The sequence below is a fragment of the Castanea sativa genome, chromosome 8 (assembly GCF_040712315.1).
Source record: "Castanea sativa cultivar Marrone di Chiusa Pesio chromosome 8, ASM4071231v1".
NCBI classification, from domain to species: domain Eukaryota; kingdom Viridiplantae; phylum Streptophyta; class Magnoliopsida; order Fagales; family Fagaceae; genus Castanea; species Castanea sativa.
Window position 1 is genome coordinate 48,471,112 of NC_134020.1, and position 13,483 is coordinate 48,484,594.

The window sequence follows — 13,483 nt, forward strand, 5'->3', positions numbered from 1 at the left end:
TCAGCTCGTTCATCTCCTTTCTCATTTCCTGGAGGAGATCAGAATGCTGTTCCTCCGGAGTGATGGTCCTTCGTCGATCAGTTCTCCCATGGCTATCTCCTTCGTCTTCTTGGACTGCTCTCGATCGGTTCTCTTCCTGCTGAAGCCTTTGCTTTATTTCTTCGTTCTGTCTGGTGAGCTCTTCCACAGTGGCCACAAGAGTCTGAATTTGCTGAGCCAAAGCTGCTGGATCTTGGTTGGACTCCATCTGGATGTTGAAGTTGGTAGGAACTGCGCTTTCGGATCGTAATGCGAGAACGTCGGTTCCCACAGACGGCGCCAAACTGTTGAAGCAGAATATCGTCAGTTGAGGAAGGTTCGTCCAGATGAATTCCAGTCGGCGGGAGTCCGTCCAAACGATCACTGTGTCACTCCTGCGAATAAGACAGGTTTCTTTACTCGGTCACCGGTGTGGTGCCTGCCACAACACCTCCGATGCCAAAGTTAGCCCAAAAAAGAAAATAGAGTTTTTCTTAAGGAATTTATTTGTTCTTTATGCAATTGTGTACCTTGTGTGGATGGTGCTTCTCCTTTATATGCTTTTCTTTGGTGTCTAGCCGTTGCGGCATTAATTCCTGGTTTAATGGTGCTCCTGGCCGAGTAATGGTTCTTTAATATGCCTCCAACGGTCTACCCAGCTGGTGTCGTAACCGCTCGAGGCATTACTGCTGTCATTGAACCATTTTGGTGCCTTCGTCAGTGACGTGGGATTTTTCTCTCGTCATGGAGGTATAAGTCGTTAGTATCATTTTACTCGTCAGTGAGCCATTCTCGTCATTCCCATCAACTGTCATATCACATATCCATTCATTGAAGGTCACTATGTTGAATACATCATAGCCATGTTAAAGTATTGACTTCATGTTTGAGTCATGTGACAAACATCTAGCATTTACCATGTCATACACTTAGTATTGAATTCTAAAACAATAGATAAAAATAATTATTATATAATCAGACATAGATAGCAAAAATAAAAACCAACTATTAGGTAGAACTGTAGAAGTATGCACACAATCTTAGCACAACTTAAAAACGCTTGCACAGTGACTTTAGTTTCATGAATTTGATAAAAGAAATTCACAAATTCTTAAAATTGAAACCATAAATATCAAACCATGTCTAAACCAAAGACCATGATAAACACAATTATGCACAAAAATTACTGCAGAAAATTCAAACACCTGGAAAACAATTCTCAGTTTCCCTACCAACCTTTCTGCCTAATCTACGTTTTAGTTTTTTTTTTTCCCCCCCTCATTCTCTCTTATGTATTTTCTTTTTTAACTCATAATTTTAGCTAAATTTTTAAAAAGAGGTTTTTCCTAAGGACTTTCTGCCTCTTCCACATTTAATATATATATATATATGTGTATAATAAAATTCTACGAAAACCCATTATGAAACACTGAAACACTACTACAATTATAAGTACCATTTTTTTTCTTTGTTCTTCATTCTACAAATCCACACGTCTCTCCCACTTTATCACTTTCTCTCTCTTCTTCAAATTACAAAAAACAAATCCACTGCTGCACATCTATTCCCAAATTCTAACCAATATTAAAGGAAGACAATCACACAAAACTTAATTACAAAAGTATGAAACCATCAAAAGGCTTCCTATATTTTGTGATCATAACTCAAACTACCTTTCACTTTAACCCACATGAAAAGGACAACACTATTTTGCTGCAATCCAATACCCATGTTTGTGTTCACTGTTATATCACATATCCATTCATTGAAGGTCACTATGTTGAATACATCATAGCCATGTTAAAGTATTGACTTCATGTTTGAGTCATGTGACAAACATCTAGCATTTCCCATGTTATACACTTAGCATTGAATTCTAAAACAATAGATAAAAATAATTATTCTATAATCAGACATAGATAGCAAAAATAAAAACCAACTATTAGGTAGAACTGTAGAAGTATGCACACAATCTTAGCACATCTTAAAAACGCTTGCACAGTGACTTTAGTTTCACAAATTTGATAAAAGAAATTCACAAATTCTTAAAATTGAAACCATAAATATCAAACCATGTCTAAACCAAAGACCATGATAAACACAATTATGCAGAAAAATTACTGCAGAAGATTCAAACACCAGAAAAACAACACTAATAAATCCGAGTCACACTACGTCGTTGGAATCACACAGGATAAGACGCAGCAAGAAAATGATTTAAATTACATTTTACTATGGCTGGGATAACTCCATCACCATTTAATCTAAAACGTGTTTCGAATAAAAAAAATATATATATATATATATATATATATACATATATTAAATGTGTTTTACCCCTTTATCATTTAAATAAAAATAGCAAGCAATAACAATGAACATTATCAAGGGAAATCAATATATCCATGCCATGAATAATAGATCACAAAGTGAGCTGGTTTTATACAAGGTAGCTTTCATTTTAATAGATCCCTGCTAAATCACAAAATAATTTAGGCCATTTACACTACCCAGAAGACAATTAATCATGCAATAAAAAGCCTAAGCGAAGATTCAATACACTTTTAGGCAAGTGACAACCAAAGAAATACTCCAACCAAGCTAATTACTATATCAGTACAATTATTCCAAATTAAGAAATTAGTACCTGTAAGCTCAGTTGTAGGCAGATGCTTATCCAAGGCATTGGCATTTGTAGGCAAATGTATTCCGAATTCTTTCAAAGTAGTTGTAGTAGCAACATCACCATTAAGCCCAACAACCGAGTGAGAAAAAACATTTATAACTGAAGGGTTTGATAGCCGCAAACATTGAGCATTTGAACTACTTTCCCGAGTCCAGTTAAGGTTGAGTACCATTCGCCTATTGAGTCTTGCTCGCTTACAACTATCTGTATCATGGATCATTGCTATGTCTTTAAGCTTTTTACTCCTATGGCTTCCACCTCCAAATTTCTTTGATGACACTATGTTTGTGGAATGTATCTTGGCCATCCTTTTCTTGTACACGATCATACGCCTTCTTTGCCGCGCAAGTCTTGCAGCCTCCATTCCCCCCAATAAATTCCTCTGCTCAAAACTGTTAAGGGGCCTCGTGGTTTTCGAAAAGGAATTTGAAATCAATTGTAAATACTTCCTTTGTTTTGTTTTATTTGTGTTTTCTTTTTTTCGTTCAACAAACAAATCAATATTGTTTCTGTGGGTTAACAACTATTGAATTATAAATACTTTTCAAAGATGGCTAAACTAAATAAACAACAAATCAATAAATAAACTATTGAAGAGAAACATGAAATTAACAATGAATGTGAAATGAGATGTAAGATTATAGTGGCATAACAATGAACATAGTATTTTGGGATTCAAAAATAAATTAGTAAACGAACTATTTAAGAGGAACATAAAATTAAGAAACTAAACATACCTATGTGAAATGAATTGTGATAAATTATAGTGGCATAAGTTTTGAGGCATAAGGAGATGGAGATATATATAAGAACAGATTTTATAACATGCAAAACAAACATTAAATGAAACTAACTCTTCAATTTCATAAATCAGGTGGCATTTACCTAGTTTTAACTGCATTGTATAATTGGTTGGAAGTGGCTGCATTGAAGCCCAAAATACTAAACGCTGAAATCTTTTAAGCTCCTGCATTTATGTCTTCAAATAATCACCGAGTCGGAGTGAAAACCGTTTTTTTTAGAAGTTGAAGAGTGTTTGTACAGATAATCACTGAGTTGGAAGGAAGAAGAGAAACAGAGGTTCGTTGTGACCGAAATTCTTGGCTGGGTTTCATCTACAGGTGGGAAGGAAGAAGAGGGTTTGTGTGTAAATTAAAGGCTTTAATCTATTGAACTGTGGGGTGGGTCTTCCTTGGCGTGGGTTACCCTTCGACTTACACTTTGGTGGGTTGTTTAGAGTTGGCGTGGCTTAGCCTTTGACGAACACGTTGGTGGAAAATCAGATTGTAGCCTTTAAGCTACACGTTGGTGACACCTTGGTGGAGGTTCAAAGTTGGGGAGGGTCAAAGGTTGTAGCCTTTCAGCTACATGTTGGCCAATATTTATGAGTTGGGCTTTTCATCTACTTTGACAGCGTAGTGATTTTTTTCAGAAAAATACAATTGTTTGGTCATGGTCAACCTTAGGCCATATATGTGACAGTAAAAATAAATTACCTTAAATTATTGGGTTACAGTTAAAAAATTTAATGTAAAAAAAGGTTAAAAAGACTAAATGAAAGCATAGAGTGCCACGTGGCAGGACCTCGTGCATTTTCGTTTAAGGTCTCTGCTTTTATATATATATTGATGAGTAAACTTTGCAATAACTCAAGGACCTTGACTCGCTAGTTTAATGAATCCTTAAAATTGTTTTTATTTAATTTAATTTTTTAAATAATCTCACAAAAAATTCTTGGAACCACAACTGTTTAAATGTTTCTCCCCAATTGCCCAGTCCAGTCTCTAGTTGCCATAAATAGAGACAGTGTTAGCTCCTGCAAGTTACGAAAATACATCATTTTGTTCACTCCAGCTAGTGGCTATGAACCTATAACCATTAACTAGCCTCAGTGGATTCATACATGAACTTGTAGGTTTGGATTGCCTCAACTTTTTGCTCACTTCGTCACCATCTCGATCTTAAAAAAAATTTCTTGACTTCATCACCATCTTTACTATACCAGTTAACCCAAAACCATCCTTTGAATAATTTGTCCGGGAAGCCTGTCATTGTGAAACTCAAGTGGGGAATCGAGTACAAAGGTTTTCTTGCCTCAGTGGATCCATACATGAACTTGCAGGTTTGGATTGCCTCAACTTTTTTCTCACTTCATCACCATCTCTCCACAATTTTTGCTTGACTTCATCACCATCTCCTACAAAAAATTTTCTTGACTTCATCACCATCTTTACTATACCAGTCAACCCAAAACCATTCTTGAAAAATTTGTCCGGGAAACCTGTCATTGTGAAACTCAAGTGGGTAATCGAGTACAAAGGTTTTCTTGCCTCAGTGGATTCATACATGAACTTGCAGATTTTTTTGGATTGCCTCAACTTTTTGTTCACTTCATCACCACCTCCCCACAATTTTTTCTTGACTTCATCACCATCTCTCCACAATTTTTTCTTGACTTCATCGCCATTTTTTTTTTCAAAGAGACTATACCAGTTAACCCAAAACCAATCTTGAAAAATTTGTCTGGGAAGCCTGTCATTGTGAAGAGTACTATCAGCGTTGTCAAATTGTTCAATGCGGTGGCACTAGTATCTATTTAATCTACTCATCATCAAGTTCATACAAAGGAAAAAGCCTACCTTAATATATTAGCCTTCTCAAGATCATGAATGTGAGAATTGAGAACTTGAATCGGGTTGCTCTGCAGGGAAATATTGATGACTTTTACTACTTGATCAAGAACGATGTAAAAAAATTTTGACGACATTGATGGGTTCTCATTTATAGATACTCCTTTACACAAATCTGCATCTGCTGGGCACATCCCATTTTCCATTGAGATGATGAAATTAAAGCCCTCTTTTGTCAGCAAGCCAAATCCAGATGGGCATAGCCCCATTCACCTTGCTCTAGAAAATGGGCATACAGAGATGATGCATCAGCTTATACAACACAATGCGGACCTTGTTCGTGTCAAAGGAAGGGAGTGTATGACTCCTTTGCATTACGCAGCAACAACAAACGATCACCTTGCTTTATTAGAAAATTTTTTATCAGTCTGTCCTGATTCAATTGCAGATGTGACGACACGAAATGAGACCGCTCTTCATATTGCCCTCAAATACGAGAAGTTGGAGGCTTTTAAATTCTTGGTGGGATGGCTCCTAAGGGAGTGTCCTTATTGGAGGGAAATCCTGAAGCTGAAGGATGTAGAAGGCAATACTATATTGCACATTGCAGTATCCAAAAATCAAACCCAGGCAAGCTCTCTCTCTTTTCCTTAGTTATGATTTTTAATTCCAAATTAACATCTACTTCTAAAAAATAAAAATAAAAAAGAACCAAAAATCATCTACTTAGGTTGCGTCTATATGTATAAGTTGTTGGAAAATTGTGTTTAAAATGAGTGTTTGTAAAAAAAAAAAAAAACTATGAAGAATTGTGGTTGTAAAACAGAGTTTTGGGTTCTAAAAACACTATTTTAATCTTCTAAAACACCTAATCAAACGGACCCTTAGTATTAAAAAAATATGAATAATAGAATACAAAATAACAGTTTCTTAATACACTTCAACTCAATTTTTTGCCAAGAGTTTTATAGTTCAATTGTTGGTTGACATCTTATGGTGTTTTTAACTGAGACATTCAAGATTGAAATTCCCTTTCTCCCAACCATAAAAGAAAAAATATATATAAAAAAACAAAACCTCAATATTCTATTACACTAAAATGCATAGTAATTTCCCTCTTAATGTACAAGATCAAAGAGTCTGGAAAAAATAACCATCTGCCATTTTATTATGAAACCTATTTCATTTTATTATGAAACACATTTACGGTTTTAATACTCAAATATTGTAGATGTTTTTTCCGTCATTCACAAATCAAATAAAAATTATATTTATTATCTTATTATATTTTATAAATTATTTTAACTAAAAAACTAATTAATGTTACGAAGTTTTAAAAATAAAATGTGAGAGAAAAGAAGAACTCCCAAACTAATTAGTGTTACAAAGTTTTAAAAATAAAATAAAAATAAAAAGAGAGAGAAAAGAAGAACTCCCAAATGAATTGTACAGAAACATAATGGTAATAGCAAACGGTAAAGTATCAAACATAGTCATTTAAAAAAAGGAAAAAAAAAAAAAAAAAAAAAAAAAAAAAAAAAAAGGCCAAGCACAGAAATTTAAATATTATAAAAAAAAATGATACAATTTTGATACTGATAACATATTTAGATTTGTTACATAATTTTTTTTACAGGGATCATCTACCATAAGAATTAGCTAGATGACCAATTTATTTTTTGAATATTTTGGAGGCCAAGAAAATTTTTTTTTTTCAAAATTTTAAATCTTTTAAATCTAAATATAGTATTTAATTTTTTTTATTTTTTAATTAGAGGGCCATGGCCTCCCTAGCTAGCTCCCTTGGTCTATATATAATTCCGTCGTCTCTGGGAACATATAAAAAAGTTATCTTATAAAGATTCATTGGCTTTGCAAATTAGAAATAATAAAACATGATTTAAGAGAGAGGTCTTATGAATTTCGAATAAGAAAAGGGAAGATGGACGACCTTACTTAAACAGGATCTATTCTATAGTTCATACGTCAATGTCCTTGATCATCTCAAAGAAAAGGGATGGCGGTTGAGACTGTTCATGAGTAATATTTTACATATATAGATGATGAGATTTGTGACAGTATTGTATCATTACATTATGCATGCAGGCTGTGTCTCACTTACTAGATTGGGGTGGGAGATTTGTGAATATAAACGATAAGAATTTAGAGGGTAAAACAGCGTTGGACATCTTGGAAGGACAACGAAGACAAGGAGTAGACAACAGCGAGATGAGGGTTATGCTAGACCGTGCTGGAGCTTTAACAGCTTCATCTCTTCCTACAGTTACTTCTTCTCATGAACATTACCTAAGGCTGCCCGGAACTTGTGAGAGAAAAAAAATAATATTTATTGGTAATCAAGTGATGAAGCTAATAACAGACGAAAAGCGCAATGCGTTGCTGGTGGTTGCTGCACTGCTTGTAACAGTGACCTTTCAAGCGGCAATCACCCCTCCTGGGGGACTTTGGCAAGATGATCTGTTCGAACCCAATACCACAGATGTACGTAGCCCAGATGATGTGTTCAAATTGAATATCACAGCACCACATAGAGCAGGGTCAGCCACTGCTTGGGGAAGAGGCCCTGCTTTTGCGATATTCTTGTTTTTTAATTCTATTATATTTTTGTCCTCAATCGAAACAATGGTTGTCCTCGTTCCACCAGGCGGAGTCGGTTTAATTTTAGCTTCAGTCTCTGTATACCTCTATTTAGACTATTTTACTTCATTGATGATCATAACCCAGGCTCCAGACTGGCTTCTTCCAATTGTTTTATTTTCACCAATTATTATCTTAATGGTCAGAACCTCTTTAATCGTTATACTTAAAGATTCTAAGCCACGAATCTTAAATGGTAGGAACTAAAGAGCCGAGCCGAGTTATTGCATCTAGAATGTGTGTCAATTTGCATTTTTGTTTACTAATAAATTTCGAGAATAAAATTTAGCTTATGTAGGTATGGTTGGAAGTACCCAACGCCATCTATGAATATAATGTATGTATGTAAAATATTATTGCAATAAAACAGTTTGATTGGATTATCATCGCCTTTTTTTTTCTTTTTTCTTTTTTATCATATTCCTCACACTGTCTGTCACACACCTAAATGGCAAAATCCACTTGGGTTCAAATTTTATCATCTTTCAGCTAATATATAATTTTTTATAATCCCCATTTTCCTCTAGTTAGGAGTCATTTGCTTTGTAAATTTCACAAGTTAAGACGACTTTTGTCAAAACACAGGCCACAAATCTTCACAAAAACTACTAATAATTTCGGTCTACCAATTAAGTCCATTCAAATTCAAAGTACAAACATTCTCAAAAAATAAAAAAATCAACGTACAATTGCCCATTACATAAACACCCATGCATGGATGAAATATTAAATACTAATTTGAGTTCTAGGTGCAGGGTGTGACGACCTCCACCTTAAATGTACACTCTAAAAAGAGAGCAAGATTTGGTTGGTTATCACAGTGGGTCTTGAGTAACCTTAATCAGACCAACTGGGTTTAGGCTAGGGGCTTACACGTTACAACTGGGTGGACCTTCTTGCTTTCCCTCATCACGGTTTGATCCCATCAAAAGAGTCAATTACGTACTCTACCGACCAATATTTTTCATGCCGGTACTTAGGCTAGTACAAAAACACTTCAGTTTTATGCCTTTTTTTTTTTTTATGAATTCAATTTCATGTTAGTTTAAGATACTAGCTAGCTATTCCAGAGTCATATGGGAGAAAATATCAAATTTCGGCCAAAAAATAAAAATTAATGGATAAAATAATTTAAACTAAAATGCAAATTCTACCTTCTAAATTTGACTTAAATTTATTTCAATTTTCTAATTTTAATTTCATTCAATTGTGTCCTTTAAGTTTCAAATTTAATAGTATTTTTTTATGAATTTGAAAAAGAAAATGCCTAAATTGAATAAATTTGAAACTTAAAGAACTCAATTGAAGGAAGGTAAAATTAGAGAACTAAAATGAATTTTCAGGAAAATTAACTTATAAAGTGCAATTTGCAACAAATAGCTCACGTCATCACTCACTTTTCTGTTTTTAATTTTGTTGTCCAAAAAATCCTCATATCTGTTTCTTTTTTATTTTGCTTAGTGTGCCCCTGCATGACAAATTGACAATCCGCCACTACACCCACGAGTTCAATTGAGTGCACAATTTATCTATTCAATTTTTTCTATTGTCATCTATCAAAAATGAAAGACAACATGTTGTGATTGTTATATCATCTAAGTATATGAATTTATTATTATTAATGAGCTAATATGTTAGATAGAAATTAGCATATTATGTGAGATATGTGCTAATAAATTATATGAATTTTAACCAATAAACACACATATATATAAGACATAAATAGAAATAGACAAATAGTTGTATTTTTTTATTATAATATATATAGTTGGCTGTTTTTTTTTTTTTTTTACAAGATAAAATTTCTACTCTAACCTAATCTAAGTGTATATGTGTGTGAAACTCTCTCTTGGAGACTTAAACCCTGGCCCTTGCCCCCCACACCTCACGAGCACTTATACTTGTGAAGTGACCATCGCACCAAGGATGTGTGGTTATATAGTTGGCTGTTAAACTAGAATTGGTGTAGTAACTTACGGTACGTAGTAGATTGTCTTACTTTATTTTATTGTTTTGGGTGATAGTGCATGGTGCCTTTTAAAATGGAATTGGTTTGAAACTTTGAATGGTTAGTTGCTAAAATTTCATAAAATCAATTGATTGTAGTGTGAATTGTAGTGCTGAGCTGTCTACATAGTATGTATTTTGTGTATTTGCCTCTTTTGTTTCATTCAATTATTTGTTTATTTGTCAATAATACGAATATATAATCGATGATTTTCGAGATTTAAAATAAGGTCATGTTCTCTTTAATAGATAAATTGTATTGTAATGTATTAAAAAACAATTACTTTGTGCTTGTTTATTTGCTAATGGTTTCTTAATACTAAATGTAATTTGAATTTTACTTCATTCTCCCTCAATCAAACATCTTCGTCCTTGAATCTAAAATGTCTAAAACACACTAATCCTTTGACAAAACGCACTTTTATGTAAATGGGATCGGACGAGGGCTATGGAGGTTGTTAGGACATATGTAGTTCACTTGTTAGGAACATATGTCATTCTTTTATGTAATTGGCTAATCCTTTGACAAAACACACTTTACTTGTAATTGGGTAGATCTATGATGTTTTTAATACTTCAAGAAATAAGATTTCAAGATCAAGTGTTAAACCCATGCAAGTCTGTCCAAGAAACAAATTGAGAAGTGCCTGTCATTAAAGCTCGACAGCTGGCTCGACAACTGCATCTATCGAATTTTAAGAAGCTATTCCAGCCCCGTGGCTCGACAACTGCTCAATAGCATCTCGACACTTCTATCTATCGAGGTTTTAGGAAAACAGATTTTTAGATCAGTTTTGATTACAATCTGTGGATATGTCTTTGGGCCTTCTTTTCTCACAACCCTAGACATATAAAAGGATTATTTTAAGAGCCGTCAAAGAAGACACAAGTTGCACAAGCATTAAGCAAAGTTTGTTCAAGCAATTTGTGACCGGAGACAAAATTTGCCCTAGTTCATCTCTTTGTGAAGAAGCTGCTGTGTCTGTGCACCGTAGGGCTTTGTAACCAAGCATCTTCTTGTTCTTCATTGTGAGGATGAACTGAAGAACTTTGCAGCCAACATCTTTCTCAAGTTGGTGATTGAAATCGCGTACTGGGATCCGCAAAATTGGTTAGTCACGTACTAGGAGTCGTGCATTGAAAATGAGAGATCGTCACTACAGAACAAGTCCAATTGGGTATTGGGGTAAGAGTTCAACTGTAGGTTGGTATAAGATACCGAGATTCCTTTACTTGTAACCGTTTGTTCTGATAATAGTGGATTCTCGGGAGTGACAGGAAAAAAAATAAAAGATAGAGAAAGAGGTGCAAAGAAAGTGAACGGAAAAAAAAAGGGACAAAAAAAAAAAACCCGAAGCCATGTGGTGAAGATGCTGGAGAAGATAGAAGAAGAAAAAGGGAAGAGGGAGTGATAGGAGATAAGGAACAAGCAAAGGAAGAAAGAAGAAAAAAGTAAGAGAGAGAAGAAAGAGAAGTAATAAAAGAAGAGAGTAAATGAATAAAAAAATATTTTTTTAGCACATCTATCCGTACCGTTCCAAAGATGAAACGGTACTGTTCACAGGATGGAACGATACTATTCACGTATGTCAAAATTTATAAAATTTACAACACCTCATAAAAAGGGTTTTTTGGTGTTTGGTGTGCCAAATGCCAAATATTTGGCATTTGGCACACCTGATGGTAATGTTCTTAGGCACAAATTATTTTCTATCAAAATTTGGAAATCAAAATCTAACTATTTAGCTTGAGTGAAAATATTTTTGCTTGAATGAAATTATCGCAGACGATGCAATTTTGCCAACTTCAAACAATTATATTTCACTTATTCCAAATTTAAATTGGGTCAAATTTGTGTTCATTTTGAAGTCTCATATATCTACTTTTTAATAAAATGAGTTTCACCCAAAAATTCATTATGATGTGGGCAAAAACTCATCACTTCATCATTTAGAGCATGTCATAACCTTGTCGTCTTTATGCAATTTCCAAATAGAGACTCAACCTTTACACCACAATATTACTGGTACAACCCAGTGGAGTGAATTCCGTACCGTACTAGCCGATACGGCCGGAATTTATCGTACCAGCCGGTGAACCGGTATAAAAACACCCATGATTCGTACCGCTTAAAATACCGGTCCTTACCGAACTATACCGGACGTACTGCCGAATATTGGACATCTCGGCCAAAAAATTGAGTTCCGGCGGTACTGAAAACTTGAAGAAAATGGAAGAAGTTAAAAGCAAAAAGCTCACGATGTCGTCCTCACCGGCTGTTTTCCCATGTTGTCAGCCATTGCCAGCCTTCCTCCTTCTGTTTTATCCAGCCGCTTCTCTTCCTCCTCCTCCTCCTTCTTCTTCTTCTTCTTCTTCTTCTTCTTCTTCAGTTTTCACCGAGACTGCACCAGTGTTCTTGTGCCTTTTGCTTTAGTTGTGTGTGTGTGTGGCTCTTGTTTCATGTGCCTTTTGTTTTGATTGTGTGTGTGGCTCTTGTTTAATATATTTTGTGTGAGGTCTGAGTCTTCTGACACCCCACGTGAACTAGAAATGAGCAATTTCAAACATGCTTTGACTTACAGCTGGCTACCACTCAAATTGGATAAGCCATTTTATGTTTTTTTTTTTTTAATTATTAATATTACCTTTTTAGTTCTTTATTATTATTACAATCTAGTAGGTGAGGATATATTAATGGGTTGATATTTGAGCAAGAAATAATCATATTAAAAATAAGTAATTAATTTAGAGAAATATGCTATTATAAATTTAAGGATTCTTATATAGATTTATAAATAATTCTAAATAAATAATCAAGTATGTCTATATACATAAAATAATAGCGATAAATCCGAAACGGTACACCGGTATTGACCGGTATCCGAAATATACCGTACCACTGGTCAAATCGGTACAGCCTTCGGTACGGTATTGACTTCCTTGGTACAACCTAATCTTTGACAACAATGTCCATTCAATGCATTTTTCTTGTTATAGTTCGTTTTATAAACAAGCTTTTATTTTATGACATATTATGCTAGTAATCCCTGCAACACCGGGGCATCCAAATTTTTAAAGAGTAATATTTTGAAGCTGCTACTTAAGCATAATTACTGCTACTATAATAAAAAGGGGATGATGAACTTGGGTGAAATTTTTTTGAAACTTCTTAAATAAACATCGAACTTGAAGTGATACCTCTAAGTTAGTTTTGTTCCAAACTTTAATTAGATTTCCATTCCAACTTTTGTGCCTATACCTAACTTGAGAATCACCTAAAACTATCTAATTCTTTTCAGCTTTTGTGTCTATACCTGACGTGAGAACAACCATTCCAACTTTTGACCATCTTAAAACTTCTTTAATTACTTTTCCTGCTTTTGTGCCAATACCTAACGTGTGAACCACGTAAAACTTTTTATTAATTTTTTAATTCAATGGAAGGCACCAGACCAATCCCTTGTCATATAATTATAATGAACAT

General features: G+C 34.3%; 1 pseudogene; it reads left to right on the plus strand.

Annotated features, from left to right (window-relative positions):
• The first annotated feature begins 5,369 nt into the window (after nucleotides 1-5,369).
• On the plus strand, nucleotides 5,370-8,199 carry LOC142606462 (ankyrin repeat-containing protein BDA1-like; annotated as a pseudogene).
• The last annotated feature ends 5,284 nt before the right edge of the window (nucleotides 8,200-13,483 follow it).